Source organism: Protopterus annectens, chromosome 4.part1 (assembly GCF_019279795.1).
Source record: "Protopterus annectens isolate FY-2018-M chromosome 4.part1, PAN1.0, whole genome shotgun sequence".
Lineage (NCBI taxonomy): Eukaryota > Metazoa > Chordata > Ceratodontiformes > Protopteridae > Protopterus > Protopterus annectens.
In genome coordinates, this window is record NC_056734.1 from 775,673,638 (window position 1) to 775,692,955 (window position 19,318).

Genomic DNA, 19,318 nt, shown 5'->3' on the forward strand with positions numbered 1-19,318 from the left:
TTCAGGAACAACAAATGCTTCAGATTGTAAAAAAAAACTACCAGGTGATGGAATATACTAGATATTGTTTGTGTTTCCAAAGAAATTACTGCAACTTCAAGTCAAGTTTTACCACCATTGATGTGCATTGATCATGGGGTCATAAAGGTTAATTTGTTGCTAGATAATTCTACCAAACTGAAATCTAAGTCAATGCACAGAAGGTTAATTACAGATTATTGGGAAGCAAAACAGTTACTATATAAAACTAACTGGAGTGAGGTGTTCAGTCGAAAAACTGCAGATGGAATGTGGAAAGTTTTGAAAGAGAAATTGTTTGAGCGCAAAAAGTAAAAAAATGTTTAACATCAGGATCTAGGCACGCAACATTAGGGGGAGTATATTTCCATAAGAACAAGATACCTGATTAAGGTGAGAGTCAAAAATATAAGAAATGGAAGAGAGGTCGAACTACAACTTTGAAAACTGAAATAAATGACCTGGACAAGCAGATTAAGCATGATGTTAGACACGATCAAGAAAAATTTGGAAAAAAATTATATAAAGATATTGAGCATAATAGGAAACCTTTTATAAATACATAAGATGTGGAGGGAGTAAAGGTACACAAATTGATAAACTGTGTGCAGATTCTAAAATTTATTCTCAGACACGACAGATTATAAATATATTTATAAAATCTTATGCAAAACAGTTTGGCTCCACAAAAGGGGTGGTAAGTTCTCCTAGTGACATCCAGGTAACCCCAGATACTGGAATCAAATTAGATTATATTGAAAAAGAACTGTATAAAATGAATCCAAACAAAGTACAGGGAGGAGACGGAATAAGTAATAATGACCTGAGAACACTTCAGCAAGAACTTACACTGACATTATATCTATTATTCACTAGGTCATATAAATATGGGGAGATTCCTCAAGATTGGAGACATGCACTTATTAAACCTGTCTTTAAGGGAAAGGGGAGTAGGACAAACCCAGAATCATACAGACCCTTAAGTCTACTTTCATGTTGTGGAAAAATAATGGAGAAGGTAATACTGGATAAGTTATTGTCAGAATTGGATAGGTTGGGACTTGAAACCATATATCAGTATGCATATGTTGAAAATAGATATATTACCACCTGTAACATGATGTTCTAAAACAATATAATAACAGCTATGAATGAAAAATTGTGCTGTGATGTGATTTATAAAGATTTAACTTCAGCATTTGACAGGGTCATGCACAAAACAATGATCAATAAATTAGTATAACTAGGTATTAATGTATTGTTGATAAGATGGATAGCTGCATGGCTTACAAATAGGACATGGCAAGTATCACACACCAACTGGACAGGTGAAATCCTTGGTTACAGTCAAGGTGTCCGACAGGGCTCTGTACTAGGCCCTTACTTGTTTAGATTGTATCTTTCAGACCTTACATTTTCATCTGAGGTGTTCTATAGTCTATATGCTGATGACCTGAAATTGGGTAAACTAATTGCAAGTGTTACAGATAAGGTATGTCTGCAAAATAATTTGACTAAATTGACCATTTGGGCACAGGAGAATAATATGTTGATATATACATCAACAACTAAGCATGTGAGATTTGGGAGACATAAACTGAAAGGTGAATATTTAATACAGCACACAGTAATTGAAACTGTAGACTCATTTAAGGACCTGGGTATATGGGTAGATTCAGTTATGAGTTTTTCTAATCATATCAACCAATTGGCTAATGATAGTTATAGAACTATAGGTTGTATAAAAATATTTATAAAGTCTAGGAAATAAAACATAATTAAGTCATTGTTTGTTAGTTACATTAGACCCAAACTTGAGTATGGAATAACAATATGGTAACCCTATAGGAAAAAAAGCATGAATAAACTGGAAAGAGTACAGCGGAAATATACTAAGAGCATCCATGGATGTGAAAATCTAAGTTATTATGAAAGAATAAAATATCTGAACTTGTACAGTGTCTCTTACAGATATTTAAGAGAATATCTTATTCAGGTATATAGGGCATTTAGGGACAACTATCTCTGGGAATGTTGGGGGTTATCAAAAAGTACTAGAGAATCATCAGATAACCTATGTAGAAGATTCTATAGGAACGAGAAGTGTATTAATTGGTTCTCTGACAGAGTAGCTGATGCTTGGAACAGACTACCAAATTACATTAAAGCAAGTACTAGTTTAGATATTTTTAAGAACAGCCTGGACATTTATTATGGGAACAAGTGTTTTGGCATATTGGCAAGCTAGAAGGGCTTTAATGCCCATGCTTGAAACATTTGTATGTATGTATGTGTATGCATGTATATGTAAAAGATATAAAAGACTATTACAGCTAAAAGAGCTTATAATTTATTTAGTAGAAAATTGAGCTTGTTACTGAAAGCTAAATGTATGAATGAAGAAAATCTTTTGTCTAATGTCTCAACAAACTAATTTTATTATTATGGTCAGAAATTTAAGGGTGAGCTCTATTATTGTGAATGAAAAGTATACAGTGAAGGAGTAGAATTAGTTGAGGTTTTTAATAAACTTTTCTTGTGAGTGAATCCATAAGTAGGATCAATTGTTGTTAGTGATACCTTAGAAGATGTTTATAAGTGTCTAGTTTTTAGTTTGGACTCTGTAAGAAAATCATTGGGCTGCATGAGACAAGGCAGTTGTCTTGGTCCCAGTCACTTACCAGGATGCTTTTGGGTTACCTACACTAAATATATTTCTACAATTATTACACCCTTCTTTAAGACAATATTATTTCATGATTATGTCCCTTTAAGTTGGAAGTGTGCAGATGTTATACCCATTCACAATGGTGGTTCATTGGATAATATCTCTAATTACAGGTTAATTAATCTATCTCTCTTGCTGAGTAAGAGTTTTGAGAGATGTTTACTATCTGGCTTGACTACTGTTTAAAGCATTGTCTGTTGAATCTGTCTCAACATGGTTTTACCTATAATAGGTAAATATTCACTAATATGACAAATTTACGATCCTGTTACTTTAGCCTTTGATCAGAGTTTGCGTGTTGTTTTATATATATATATATATATATATATATATATATATATATATATATATATCTTTCTAAGGCTTTTAGCAGTATTCCACATTATGATATTATTGATACAATGCATGAAAAGCTGATAAATCCATATATTCTACATTGGGGTTCAAACTGTATGAGTGGGATGAAACAGCAAGTTAGAATTAAGAATTATCTTTCTAACTAGTTTGGCATACTTTAATGGGGTCCTACAAGGCTCAGTACTAAGACCAATGTTATTTAATATATATTTTTCCTCAGATACCAAAATATTCCTCTGTCTGGATGGCAAAATATGCTGATGATATCAAATGTGGACAAGTTATAAAATCATCAAAAGATATAGAAAAATTCAATCTGTACTCGAGTAAAGTAGTTTTTTGGTTAAATTATAGTGTAAATATTTATAAAGATAAATGTGGGGTTCTTTACATTGACAAACCTAGTTTGGATGTCAAGGTAAAATTAGGAACCAAAGTTTTATCAAATTTATCTGAATATAAGGATTTGGACATTAAAATTTGAAATAATTTTAAATTTAAATCACATGTCCAAATAATTAAAACCAAAAAGCTCAAAGTTGTAGCATTCTTTTTAAGAACTTTGTTTCAAGTAATATAGAATTATTTGAAAATTATTTACTGCATTATATTCAGCCTATTATTGGATATAATATTATATTTTGTGCATATACCACAGGGGATTTATTAATTTTTGAAGTAATACAGATGAAATTTGCTAAGAGAATTTCTGGGTTGAAAAATCTTCTACATCAAACTAGAGTGGAAGTTTTAGGTCTTTTTTCCCCTAAGTTATAGGTTTACAAGAGGAAGATTGTGTCTGGTTTATTGGGCATAAAGGAATGAGGAGCTCTGATAATTACTAAACATTGAGCTTATAGAGTCTATTACTAGGGGTGTAACTATTCATTTAAAAATGGAAGATGTAGAACTATTGTTAGAGCAAAATCTTTATCACATTCTATGTTATGTATGTGGAATAAACTCTATTAGTTATACAAATCAGATATGCCACGCACAGCAAACGAAGTACGGGTCCCACACAAGACAAAATAATAAGTAATAAAACAGTCATATAAACCAGGTGTAGTCCCCTAATGGCAGTTCACTCTTTACAAATACTGATTAATCCAATAAATCCAATAGAATATCCAGTTCACGAAATAACCAGTTCACGAAGTTAAGAATAGTTGCAGTTTATTATGGTAGTTAGCGCTTTCACCCGTAGGCTTCTTCAGACTATACAATACAAAAGTAATTCAATGCAAGTTTAAAAACCTTAGGTATTCACACAATTGGTCGACCATCAACCAATGGCAGCATTAATGGTTTGCCTATACATCACAACATAACATTTGCAAAATGTCTTAAAAGTCAGAACTTCATCAACATCTCTACAAATAAATAAAACAAACTAAATGCTCGTGTACATCTAATCATAAAAATACCTGACGAGATAATATATCTCGTTCCAGTTTATACGAGTGTCCAAACGCTAAAAGCACTCCAAGACATATTCAAGTTTCATAATATCAGTTATGCCAAGTCATTTATGTCACAATTAAAAAACTATCCTTAATATGGTTCAAAAAAGCAGGTCTACTTTATGCATAAAAACTCTAAATCTCAATTGTTGCAAGACAAGATGCCCGTCAATCTTTTGACGTCTAACGTCAACAAAAACTCTGTGTGATGAACGTGCTCACACGCACTTCAAATCGAGGCACTAGAGTAAATAACGCATCTTGAGCTAGAAAGCTATTAAAATAAATATATATATAAAAAACTTTATCAAAGCCTACTTACGTAACAAATTTCTAGCTTTGCATAACTTGATCACTCCAAAGCAAGATGTTAATCAGTTGTTTAACGTAAGTAAGGACGTTATACAATAAGCGTGCGTGCACGCAAAAAGATTTAAAGGAACAAGGCAAATAAGGCAATTTCAGCAGGAATTTTGTCATTTTGTTAAAATTTAAAAAGTTCTTTGTTTTATTATAAACACTACCTACAAGAAAAATACTAAATAGAGAGGATACTAACCTCAAAATCATTCTCCTACCTGTCTAACTACCAACTTGTTGTAAATAATGCTGCACACCTTGGATAATCTTGCTAATCCTAGTATAAAGGGGCTAGCACTTCTTCTCCATAGATAACAGTTGGAGAAAGCAAACAACGCTAACCTGTAGTGTAAAACTAAAATAACACTAAACTACCAGTGAACCTAATAATAATATGTATGATTTAAGTCCTGACAATATCTAGATGAGCACAGAACTTACATATTGCACCCACCATTATTTGAAAGATAAAACTAAAGATTTATATAAATGGGAAAAAATCAGGACGAAAACATATTAATAATGCACATTAATTACACTAGGACATTCGCACTAGTCTTATAATTCTAGGCTCAATGTTTGGGTCGGACTAACCTTCTTTTTTTCAAAATTGGCTTGATCTGCATTTGGTCATTGAGTCCTGGTGGTCTATCAGCTCTGCTGCTCTGAGATGGATTATTAAATGCAGAGCTGATAGACCACCAGGACTCAATGACCAAATGCAGATCAAGCCAATTTTGAAAAAAAGAAGGTTAGTCCGACCCAAACATTGAGCCTAGAATTATAAGACTAGTGCGAATGTCCTAGTGTAATTAATGTGCATTATTAATATGTTTTCGTCCTGATTTTTTCCCATTTATATAAATCTTTAGTTTTATCTTTCAAATAATGGTGGGTGCAATATGTAAGTTCTGTGCTCATCTAGATATTGTCAGGACTTAAATCATACATATTATTATTAGGTTCACTGGTAGTTTAGTGTTATTTTAGTTTTACACTACAGGTTGGCGTTTGCTTTCTCCAACTGTTATCTATGGAGAAGAAGTGCTAGCCCTTATACCAGGGATTAGTAAGATTATCCAAGGTGTGCATTATTTACAACAAGTTGGTAGTTAGACAGGTAGGAGAATGATTTGAGGTTAGTATCCTCTATTTAGTATTTTTCTTGTAGGTAGTGTTTATAATAAAACAAAGAACTTTTAAATTTTAACAAAACGACAAAATTCCTGCTGAAATTGCCTTATTTGCCTTGTTCCTTAATCTTTTGCTGCACGACGCCATTGTATAACGTCCATTTACGCTAAACAACTGATTAACATCTTGCTGAATCAGGGTTATGCAAAGCTAGAAATTTGTTATGAAGTAGGCTTTGATAAAGTTTTTATATATATATTTAATAGCTTTAGCTCAAGATGCTTTACTCTAGTGCCTCGATTTGAAGTGCGTGAGAGCATCACACAGAGTTTTTGTTGACGTTAGACGCCAAAAGATTGACGGGCATCTTGTCTTGCAACAATTGAGATTTAGAGTTTTTATGCATAAAGTAGACCTGCTTTTTTGAACCATATTAAGGATAGTTTTTAATTGTGACATAAATGACTTGGCATAACTGATATTATGAAACTTGAATATGTCGAGTGCTTTGCGCTTGGACACTGAAACTGACGATATATTATCTCAGGTATTTTTATGATTAGATGTACACGAGCATTTAGTTTGTTTTATTTATTCATAGAGATGTTGATGAAGTTCTGACTTTTAAGACATTTTGCAAATGTTATGTTGTGATGTATAGGCAAACCATTAATGCTGCCATTGGTCGATGGTCGACCAATTGTGTGAATACCTGTTTTAAACTTGCATGAATTACTTTTGTATTGTATAGTCTGAAGAAGCCTACGGGTGAAAGCGCTAACTACCATAATAAACTGCAACTATTCTTAACTTCGTGAACTGGTTATTTCGTGAACTGGATATTCTATTGGATTTATTGGATTAATCAGTATTTGTAAAGAGTGAACTGCCATTAGGGGACTACACCTGGTTTATATGACTGTTCTATTAGTTATACAGTCTGAATTACTATTATTTCTGTTTAAGAAACATCTTGTTAACTGGGTTGATGCTAAGGTTTATAGATTTATGTTAGAAACTGTGTTATGAATGGCATTTTGTTCCAACATAGTTTTTTTAAACTATTAAAATGATTGAAACTATATCATTAAGCAAGCTGTGTACAGATGGAAATTGTAATCATTACTTTAATGCCTCATATGTTACTACCTGCTATATTTTTAACTGTATGTTTAAACCACTATGCTTATGTAAATATCTGATGCAATCATAGGTTCATAAGTTCATAGGTAGGTACTAGGCTATCAGCCCAAGGGCCTATGTAAACCTACCCACAAGGTTCCCTGGATTATGCCACCCAAGAAAGTTATTTTCCTGTGCCACTGTCGAGCAGAGACACAGAAGTGATCCTGGGTTGTAATTTCCTATTTCCCATCCACTCAAGATTTTTCTTGAAGAGTGCTAATGAAGAACTTTGCTTGACATAGATGGGTAGCCTGTTCCAGAGTATGGGAAGTCTCTGGGACAGGAATCTATCCCTCCAGCATGTCCTGTTTATTGTGGTGACAAGGTTTAGGTCCCTAGAGCGTGTAGCTCAGAGGGATTGGGATTTCTTTAGGTGTAGCATGTCCAACAGCTCTGGGTTTGACATAGCTTTATATGTTAGGCAGAGATCACCTTGGAGCAGGCAATATGCTATGGAGTAAAGCTGGAGTTTTTTATTATCTGTTATATGTTTATAACTGAATGTGTAAACCACAATGCCCATGTAAATATCTTATGTATAGTATGTTAGCAATTGTTCTGGAGCTTTTTTTCCTGAGTCTCCACTGAAAATGGACAGCTCTGTCCAGTCAAACCTCCCCGGTAAACAAATGTAAAATAATGAATAATAAATAAAATGTTTAGAAGAATGCATTTGATTGAGTATGAAGTAAAAGGTAACCAAAACAAATCTACTCTCTTTGAATTCTGACCTTCAAAGTAAAATACCTCAAAAGATGGAGTAATCAAAAATACATCAAATTCCATTTAACTGTTTATGTCTCTCCTCTCTGCGGCAGACTTAAGTATATTAACTCAAAGAACACACAATATTGGGGAAAAGGTAAAACTGCACTATAGCTTTATCAACTACAATTCTGTGATCTTGCCACTAACAGCACCTTCATTGCACTCCACCTTTGATGTGCATGCTATTTGATTACTTAAATCGGAGTAACATCCATCTGATAAGATTGTACTTCAATGACAAACTGTGGAACTACCTGGCTATGCCCTTTTGCTTAGAGATTTGAATGCCTTTGCCAGTACATATTATGCATTGTATGGAAAAGATGTGGCTAGCTGTGAATGCATTTTTCATTTGGGTATACATTTTGATAGGGAATCAGTATGGAACTGAAAGGTCAGATATTTATCAAGCCACGCACTCAGATTTATATATACATATAATATATATATATATATATATATATATATATATATATATATATATATATATATATATATCTATATATATCTATATATATATATATATATATATATATATATATATATATATATACATATATATATATATATATATACACACACACACACACACACACACACACACACACACACACACGCACACACACACACACACACACACATATAGACCAGAATATCTAAAATCCAAAACATCTAAAACCCATAACATCAGATTTCATAACATCTAACAGTACAAATCACATGAAAATAATATCCCCTCCACATATAATGACATATAATGACATCAAATTAACAAGCACTCTTTTTACTACGTTTCTGCAGGGGGGCTTGATATAGTGGGATTAGGAAATTAACTTTTTCCCACTGTAGTGCATTCTTGGAGTTGGTATATTTAATTTACAGGGGGTGCAGGGGGGCTTTCCCCCCAGCAGAAATGTAGTAAAAAGTGTGTTTGGCAGTTTGCTGTCATTATATGTGGAGGGGATGTTGTTTTTTTGTGATTTGTAGTGTTAGATGTTATGAAATTTGATGTTATGGGTTTTAGATGTTCTGTTCTCAATGTTTTGAAATTAGATGTTATGGGTTTTAGATGTTTCAAAGTAGACCTATATATATATATATATATATATATATATATATATAGTTTCATAGTTTCATAGTTTAGTACTAGGCTATCTGCCCTGGGGCATTTGTAAGCCTAGCTATAGTGATGTGGCTTTCGCCACCCCATAAAATGGTACAAAATGCACAGAATAGATTTAGAATACTCTGCCTCTGTCTAGTAGTGACACAGTGAAGGTCCCCTTATATAATAGAATTAGTTTACTGTCCCCCTGTCTAGTAGTGACACAGATGTGACCCCTGGGGTAAACTTACGATCTCCCATCCACTCATCAAGATCTCTCTTGAAGAGAGTCAGTGAGGGGCTCTGCCTAACATGAACTGGGATCTTGTTCCAGAGCATGGGAAGCCTCTGGGTTATGAATCTATCCCTCCAGCGTGTCCTATTCATACTTGTGCCGAGGTTTAAGTCTTTAGCTTTCGTGGTTCTGATGGATTTGGATTTTTTGAGGTGGAGCATGTCCATCAGTTCCTGATTGGACATGGCCTTGTACGTCAGGCAGCGATCACCTCTGAGCAGGCGGTATGCTACTGAATAGAGCTGGAGTTTCTTTAGTCTGGCAGAATAAGACATATGTTGGAGACCCCTTGATCATCTTGGTGAGGTACTTTTGTGGTCTCTCCAGCTGTTGCAAATGCCGGGTGAGGTACATACCAAATGGGGCATTGTACTCAATCATGGGTCTGATGAGGGAAGAGTATAGGGGTACAATGACATCCTTGGATCTGGATGTGAATCCCTTCATGATAAGGTGTGCAAGGTAGAATGTTTTTCTAACCACTTTGGCAACGTGGGTGTCAAATGAGAAGTCGCTGTCGACTTGGGTCCCTAGGTCTCTGATTACTTTTTCTGTACTCAGTGGGTTGCTGTCTATGTGATAATTTGTGGTACTTTGTTTTTCCCAAAGGGGATGACTATACATTTTTGGCATTTAGTTTAAGGCCATGACTCCGGCACCAGTTGTCCATTTCTGTGAGGTCTTTTTGTAGGATGTATGTGTCCGCTGGTGTATCGACTATGGTGCCTAGTTTGCAATCATCTGCGAACTTTGTCAGCCACAACCCTCCCATGTTTGCTTTAACATCTGAAAAAATAAATGCCGAACAAGAGGGGTCCCAAGACAGATCCCTGTGGGACACCACTTGTGACTGGCTTTGAGTCTGACATTGCTCCAGCAAGTTTAACTTTATGGGTTTTGTCCTTTAGCCAGTTTGCAACCCATCTAGTGACATAAGGGTTTACATTTAAGCTGTTGAGCTTATCTATGATGCCTGAGTGGGGTATTGTGTCGAAGGCCTTAGCCAAGTCCAGGTAGGCTGTATGGACTGCTTTTCCCTCATCAATGGCTCTAGTGACTGTTTTGAAAAAGTCAACCAGGTTCAAAAGGCAGGATCTGCCCTTTACAAAGCCGAACTGGGTGGGGTCAAGTGTCTGTAGGTCCCCAGTGTCTCTGTTTATGAGTTCCACAATGATCTTTCCATAGCTTTGCAGACCAGGCTGGTTAAGCTTATGGGGCGGTAGTTCCCAGGGTTTGTAGAGGTACCCCCTTTGTGGAGTGGGACCATTGTTGCTGTACGCCAGTGTTCAGGTGCATATCCTGTAGTAAGGCTAAGGTTAAATAGCATTTTTATGTGCGGGTTTAGCGCCTCTTGGAGTTCACGTAGCACGTAACCCGGGATACCGTCAGGTCCCATTGATGCTGTGTTTTTAGCTTTGCTGAGGGCGGCTCTCACCTGGACATCTGAGATGACAGGGAGATTACATTCAGCTGGGATAAGTATTTCTTCTTTTGGGGGTGAGGGAGGGGAGAAATTTACACTGAACCTGTCAGCCAGAATGTTGGCAATATCTGTGGGTTCAGTGTATTTTTTGTTGTTGTGAACTAACTCTGAGCATATCTGAGGGTTTCTGCCCAGGTTTCTAACATAGCTGAAGAAGGCTTTGTGGTTATCTTTAGTGTCCTTAGCGGGTTTTTCGCTCAAAATTGGCCTTGGATGTTTTTATGAGAGAATGTAGTTTTCTGCTAGTGTTGATCAGAGATGCCTTCCCGTTATGGGATTTTGCTCTGTCGTGCAGTAGCTTCCTTCTTTTGTTATACAATTTGTTTATGGCTGAGGTCCACCAGACAGGACGCTTTCCTTTGGTGGAGAGGGACTTGGATTTATTTGGGATTGCATGATCCATGCATTCTTGGAGATGTCCATAGAAAGCATTTGTGAAGGATTCAGCATTGTGGGATGTGGTATCCACTGGCCCAGTGGGCTTAAAGGATACCATCTCAGTCTTAAGAAGAGTGAAGTCTGCTTTTGAGAAGTTTTTCACTGTGGTCTTTTGTGCTGGGGGTGGAGGTGGGATATGTATATCCAGGGTGATTAGTTTGTGGTCAGATCTCACTAGTGAGGGGTATACCTCCAGTGTGGAGCATTTTGTCCCCATGTTTGTGATGATCAGGTCTAGTATATTATCTCCCCTAGTGGGAGAGGTGACTAGTTGTTCCAGTGCATTTGAATTTATGAATTCCAGGAACGTTTGGGCTAGGGTGTTAGGGCTAGAATAATGTACCCAATCTATGTTAGGGTAGTTGAAGTCTCCCAGTATGATGGTATTTTGTGATACATTCATATCCTCCAGTGTCTTCTGGAAGGCTGAGTGGGTTTCCTGAGATTGGGAGGGTGGTCTGTAACATGCTACCAGTTGTATAGCAGTTTTGCCTATGGTTAGTTGCACCTGTATGGTCTCCAATGCTTCATGTGTTGCTACTAACTTGGAGGTGTGGGTGTCCTTGATGAATATGGACACTCCCCCTCCCTTTGTGGTTCGGCCCGGGTTTTGGGGCCAAAAAGCATGATACGAGGTATAGCCTGGTAGTGCTGGGGTGCTCTCAGGAGCCTTGAACCAGGTTTCAGTTACTGCACAGACGTCGATGTTCTCCATACTGAGGAGTGCATCGAGTGCCTGCATTTTGAGATTTAGACTTCTGGCGTTGAGCAGCATTACCCTTAGTTTTTTTCCATTTTTGTTATCTAAGGAGGTGGGTTTGTCTTTTGAGCCTTGCCTAAAAAAGGCACTATGGGGATGGCAAGAGCCTTAGCCAATATCCGGAAGCCCAGTGGTGACAGGTGCAAGCCGTCCCTTGTGAAGCAGCGTGGCTTGTCCAACATGTCATCCCAGGCAGTCAGACATTGGATCCCCTTAGAATGACACCAGTACTTGAGCCAATTATTAAAGCTGATCATCTTGTCTTTGTATTGTGGTATAATTCTTGGTGAGGGCAAGATGCTGCTCAGGGTCAGGGTCATACCAGCCTGGGATACATAATCAGAGAGCTCCTCTATGTCTCTTTTCATGTAGTCCAGGGAGGTACGTCTCAGGTCATTCACTCCAGCATGGACAATGACGGAGTCATATTTGTACTTGCTTTGGAGTGACCTGAGTGCGTGTGTTATGTGGTGGATCCTAGCTCCCAATAGGCAGCTCACAGTCACCCTCTCCTTGTTCAGCCTGGTAAGTGGGACATTAATGTGTCTGACTATAGAGTCACCTATTACTAGTGTATCAGACATGGTGTTTGGCCTTAAGGGCTGTGATTGACTGACACACTGATTTATTGAAGTATGTGTTGCATGTGTTTTGTTTTGAGGTGGTGGATTTTTCGATGTCTGCTTTGGAAGCCTCTGTTGTTTTGGTAAGTTTTTTATTAGAGCCTCCGAGTATGTCTTTGTGTTTTTATGTGTTTGGTTTGCAGTTGTGGTAGGTCTATGTGGGACTGGGTTTGCTGTGTGTGTTGTTACCATCTCCTCCTGTCTGGTCAGGCCAGCCCTGAGTTGAGAGAGTTCAGCCTCCAGTTTGGCTATATAGTTGCATCTCTGACATGTATTTGTGTTTGTTGGGAGGAGGAGAGGGTTGTCTGTGTACATGAGACAATTGTAGCATTGTCTCAAGATACCCAGATTAACTAGCTGAACTGGAAAGGACGCCAGTACTCTACCACTCGACATGCTAGAACAGTATAAAGGAGTGCTGTGCCTTTAAGGGAAGTGGATATTCACAGGGGTGGTAGGTGGATGTAGTGCTTACTTAGTATGAGAGTGCTTACTTAGTAGAGAAGTTTTGAGAACAAGTGCTAGGCTTATAATATAGCGAGTAGTCTGATTATACTAAGAGTAGAGCTTCCTTAAGGGAAAATTTGAAGAGCAGACTTGGCAGAGCCAGAAGAAGTTTAACTGGTGCTGCGCTATGCGCACAACTGCGCAAAGCCGTGCAAACGCAGATTTTAAACAGGGAACTTCAAAAGAGCTAGAAATGGTCCAAAACAACCAATTACTACAGCTCTTGTGCTGAGGTCACTTCCTACAGGGACAGGTAGGCTGCTCAAGGCTCCCCACTCCCACTGGTGAGCAAAGAAACTTCCTTCTATCCAAGTAAGGTAATGGACAACACAGGAACTACACCACAGCCCAGAATACAGCAAAGCCTGTAAACTGGTCTAAACTAGTCGAGGAGAGGCGGGAAAACAAGGATTATTTTTTTTTTTTTGTTTTTAGATAGAAACACACAGAAAATGCAGAAACAGTAATAAATCAGTTACACAGGCTAGCACACTTTAGTGGGCAGCCTCAACAGTTAAATTAAACAAACAAACAACAAACTTTCAATCAAATTCGACTAAAATGTAACTTTTAAGTGCAGATATTAAATAATGCAGCAAACAGCTAAAAAACAGTTTAAGCTTGTTTAGGGTAAGCTAGAGAAGGTATTTCAAGTAAAAAAACAGCAAAGATACTTAAATCCAGAAAGTAGTCGCTTTTCTGAGTTCTCTGTAGCTAGGACCACTCTGCAGGACCACGAGGAGCTTGTCTGAGTAGTATAGCCAGAAAAAAATGCCCAGAGATGGATTTTAAACAGGGAACTTCAAAAGAGCTAGAAATGGTCCAAAACAACCAATTACTACAGCTCTTGTGCTGAGGTCACTTCCTACAGGGACAGGTAGGCTGCTCAAGGCTCCCCACTCCCACTGGTGAGCAAAGAAACTTCCTTCTATCCAAGTAAGGTAATGGACAACACAGGAACTACACCACAGCCCAGAATACAGCAAAGCCTGTAAACTGGTCTAAACTAGTCGAGGAGAGGCGGGAAAACAAGGATTATTTTTTTTTGTTTTTTAGATAGAAACACACAGAAAATGCAGAAACAGTAATAAATCAGTTACACAGGCTAGCACACTTTAGTGGGCAGCCTCAACAGTTAAATTAAACAAACAAACAACAAACTTTCAATCAAATTCGACTAAAATGTAACTTTTAAGTGCAGATATTAAATAATGCAGCAAACAGCTAAAAAACAGTTTAAACTTGTTTAGGGTAAGCTAGAGAAGGTATTTCAAATAAAAAAACAGCAAAGATACTTAAATCCAGAAAGCAGTCACTTTTCTTAGTTCTCTGTAGCTAGGACCACTCTGCAGGACCACGAGGAGCTTGTCTTAGTAGTATAGCCAGAAAAAAACACCCAGAGGCGGATTTTAAACAGGGAACTTCAAAAGAGCTAGAAATGGTCCAACACAACCAATTACTACAGCTCTTGTGCTGAGGTCACTTCCTACAGGGACAGGTAGGCTGCTCAAGTCTCCCCACTCCCACTGGTGAGTAAAGAAACTTCCCTCTATCCAAGTAAGGTAATGGACAACACAGGAACTACACCACAGCCCATAATACAGCAAAGCCTGTAAACTGGTCTAAACTAGTCGAGGAGAGGCGGGAAAACAAGGATTATTTTTTTGGGGGGTTTTTTTGTTTTTAGATAGAAACACATAGAAAATGCAGAAACAGAAATAAATCAGTTACACAGGCTAGCACACTTTAGTGGGCACCCTCAACAGTTAAATTAAACAAACAAACAACAATCTTTCGATCAAATTCGACTAAAATGTAACTTTTAAGCGCTGATATTAAATAATGCAGCAAACAGCTAAAAAACAGTTTAAGCTTATTTAGGGTAAGCTAGAGAAGGTATTTCAAGTAAAAAAACAGCAAAGATACTTAAATCCAGAAAGTAGTCGCTTTTCTGAGTTCTCTGTATATATATATATATATATATATATATATATATATATATATATATATATATATATGGGTTACCTTAATTCGATCGAAATTTAATTTCATCTAAACTCATTTGATCTAAACTCATTTGATCTAAAGTTCATTTGATTGACAACCAATATTCAAGGCAAATAACAGGGAGTTGTCCCCCTCCCCAAGGTTGTGCGACCCTGGAGTTGGTATATATAGTTGGGGGTGTGTGTTCAAAATCTGTACTTTTTGTGTTATTTTCTTCTTTTGACAGAAACTAGGTGGGGGGCTTCACCCCCCCACACTCACCCCAATGTGGGGGGCTGTGCCCCCCACAACCCCTAACTATATATACCAACTCCAGGGTCGCACAACATTGGGGAGGGGGACCAATCCCTGTTATTTGTCTTGAAGTGTACTGAATTACTGGTTGTCATTCAAATGAAATTTCGATCAAATGGGTTTCAGTCAAATGGGCTGTCAATCAAATGAAGGTAGCCCATATGTGTGTGTATATATATATATATATATATATATATATATATATATATATATATATATATATATATATAGATATATTTATGTATAAAAGAAACCATTAAATGAGGTAAATACAGTAACTACATAAAACAATAAAAACCTCGATCAGAAGAAATCAGACCATAGACTAAAAATTAAGAACTTTCGTTTACTATTTTTATTTTATTTTTTATTTTTTTGTTTTACTTTTTTTTAGTTTCTTCTAGTATAGGTTTTATTTTCTATCACGGGTATGGAGAATCAGATGGATTTCTTCGGTAACAGGATTTACTGAATATCTCAACTTACAGTATTTCAAATGATTTTAGATCAGCTATATAGTCTTTAAATGACTCTATAGTTAAAACTCAAGATATGTTAAGGAGCTCAGTCAACAAAGGTTTTAATTCTTTCTGCTCAATAGAAGCTGAATTCACAGGAGTATGTCTCACTACTTCCAATGCTACAGCATCCAGCAATGTTTTTAGAGAACATTTTGATGTTGAATGATATGAACCCATTTGCAGACTTCATATTGGATAATGGGGAATCAGAGGCTTTGCATACTTCTGGTATTGTTAATGGTTCTACAAGAAATTGCAGACATCTAATTTGCAAGCTTGAAAGACTCCTGGTTACATATAAAAGCATTAAATATGACAACTTTTATTTAAAAAATGTATCCCCAGCAAAATAGTTCCACAGGGTTTAAGACGTTTTAATATCCTTAACAGAACTGATCCTGATGGTGCAGTTTTCAAGTCGCTCTGTCCAATTTATAATGAAGCTGGTTTAAAAGTACTTAAAGTTCTCATTGAAAATAATTGTGTTAAACTACAGTGTTTAAGTGAACTAATTAGAACCATTAATCAGTCTGTTATTTCACATCCTCAGTCTGAGCAGGTGAAAATGGCTTGGAATTTACTGGACTCTAAAGTTTCTCGACATATAAATGTTATTAGTCAGTGTAAAAAGAAGAAAATACTCAGATACTGGCAACAATATCAAACTAACATGACTTATCCCCCTCCAAAATCTAACTTCTGTAACAGGAATTTCAATTCAACAAGAAAAATCGCACATACAGGAACCACACCTAAGACTTTAGCAGCTTTCCCTAATATGAACACTATTCAAAATTTAAATTTTCCGTCCGCACTACCTAAGGTTTGCAATGATGTAAAACACATTACGATTGATATTAGAAGAGATGCTACTGCCCAGCTAAATGAACCAGCCTCCCCACTGCATATTCCCTTTCCACCTAGAGCTGAGGTTTCAGCTGAAGTAACTGTTCCCTCTTATAATATCCAATTCCAGGACAAATGATCAGGATAGGTTTTTATCTCCAGGAGAGTTAAACAGCAAACTTTATACCTCCAAGAGAGGAAGAATGAAAGAGAAAGGGAGAGGTAGAGGGAGAGGAAAGGGAAGAAGTCACAGTGTAGCAAGATCAAGAATGACATTTTAAATTCTCATATACTTTTTCATCTGTTTTCCAGGACATCTTAGCCCCTGACTTCCAATACCATTTTCAACTTGTCTAGTTATCTAATTAATTTAAATATGCAGTTGGTCCTGAAAATAGGCTTTAATTTTATTCCAGCACAACATGCGAGGACTATGGATGTCATACTGGACTGAAACTGAATGCTAGAAAGCTTAACTTGAAACAAGGCTTTGCAATTAATAACTTTACAACCAATGAAGGTGTGTTTAATAGCAGTTTAGATGTTTCTAGTCCTATAGCATCAGTAGGTGATTTTGTTGATGGACCACTACACACAATCATTCAAACTTTGCCTTCCACTGACATTTTAGAGAATAGTTTGAATTCTCAGAACACAGATACTAAGAACTACTTCCTCAAAAGAAGAAATATTTTTAATCTGATCCTCAATCCTACACTGAATATTTTCTGTAAAGTTTGTGAAACTATTCGAAACACATTAGCTAATAAACCCCAACACAAATGGTTTAACTTAAACCCTGAAGAGAAAAAAAAACTCTAGAACAGTTTTGTAATGACCTAAATATAACAGTTATGAAGGCTGATAAAAGAGCCGATATTGTGTTTATGGACAATAGAACTTACATACACAAAATGGAAGTGACTCTGAACAAAAATGACACATATCAGATAGTAGAGCCTGATGAGGTAGATGCTTTGAAAAAATAGACTGCATATTACTGGATCTTTTTCATGACAACCTCATTACAGATTCCGAGTTTGACTTCATGCAAGTAGGGAATCCTTGTCTTAGTAAAATCTTTGGCATTCTGAAAATTCACAAAGATCAAATTAACTCTCCTCAAAAAAAAAAAAAAAAAAAAAAAAAAGCTAAAATTGAATTTATTGCAGAATTTCTCGATTTTTATTTGAACTCCATAGTTCAAAACTCACAGTTTTATTTGAAAGACTCTTGGGAATTTCTGAATGAGATCAATATTTTTATCAATGATTCCCATGATTTTATTGGTTCCTCAAGCAATGTTTTATTGGTTACACTTGACATAGTGGCTCTGTACCCTACCATTCCTCATGTAGATGGCATTTGCTTAGTGGAGAGATACCTCATGAACCATGCTAGTACAGAGTTGGGTAAAGCTCAGACTCTTTGTAAACTTCTACAGTTAGTTCTGGAAAACAACTTTTTCATTTACAATGATAACATTTACCATCAAATTAAAGGTGCAGTCATAGGTGCTAAAATGGCACCAGCTTATGCTAATCTAATGCTTAGTTCCTGGGAGGCTGACACACTCATTAATTTGAAAGGATTCAACCAAGTGTGTCTCTACAAGTGTTTCATTGACAATATATTTTTCTCTGGCTGGGTACTCAGAATGAATTAAATGATTTTATTTTAACCATCAAAGAGGGCATATGTTTTTTTGACTTTACCATCTCAGGTATAGGTAAAACAGTTAATTTCTTGGACATTACCCTTTCTTGTGATAATGTCCATAACAGTTTTAACTCCACGATTTATCATAAAGACACTTTTAGAAATAATTATCTGGACTACAACAGTCAACATCCCCTGTTTATGAAGAGAAGCATAGTGAAGGGCCAATTTGTGAGTGCAAGTAAACTTGAAAAAGATCAGTTTTTTAAAAGAATGCAGCTTTCTCAGAAGTCTCTTTATAGATAAAAAACTACCCCATTGAACTCATTGACTTTTGTTTTCTTGATGTTTATTTTAATAGACATACTTAGCACCAACTGATTTTGAGATATGGAATTAAAACCACTCAGAAAAAACAAAATTGCTATACCACATCCAAAAACCATTGACACCTCTTCCAGATGAAAATCTTTTTAATTTCCACAGCAAATTTGACAATAAAAGCACAATAAAAAACTTCCCCAGTAAATCTCTTAGCGCCTCAGCCGTATCAGCCTTTACAGAGTAAAGTGCCAGCTCACAATGTTCTTATTTATATTATAATTCAATACAATTAATCAATTATCTAATTAAAATATTTAAAGCAAAATCTGCATTTTATAAAGCTTAAACATCAGAAATCAAATAAAACTCTGCCAATGAAATTCCTTATTTAGCCCATTGGGCTGTAAAGTATTGTATTTCACTATAAAAATTGATTCCTTCTT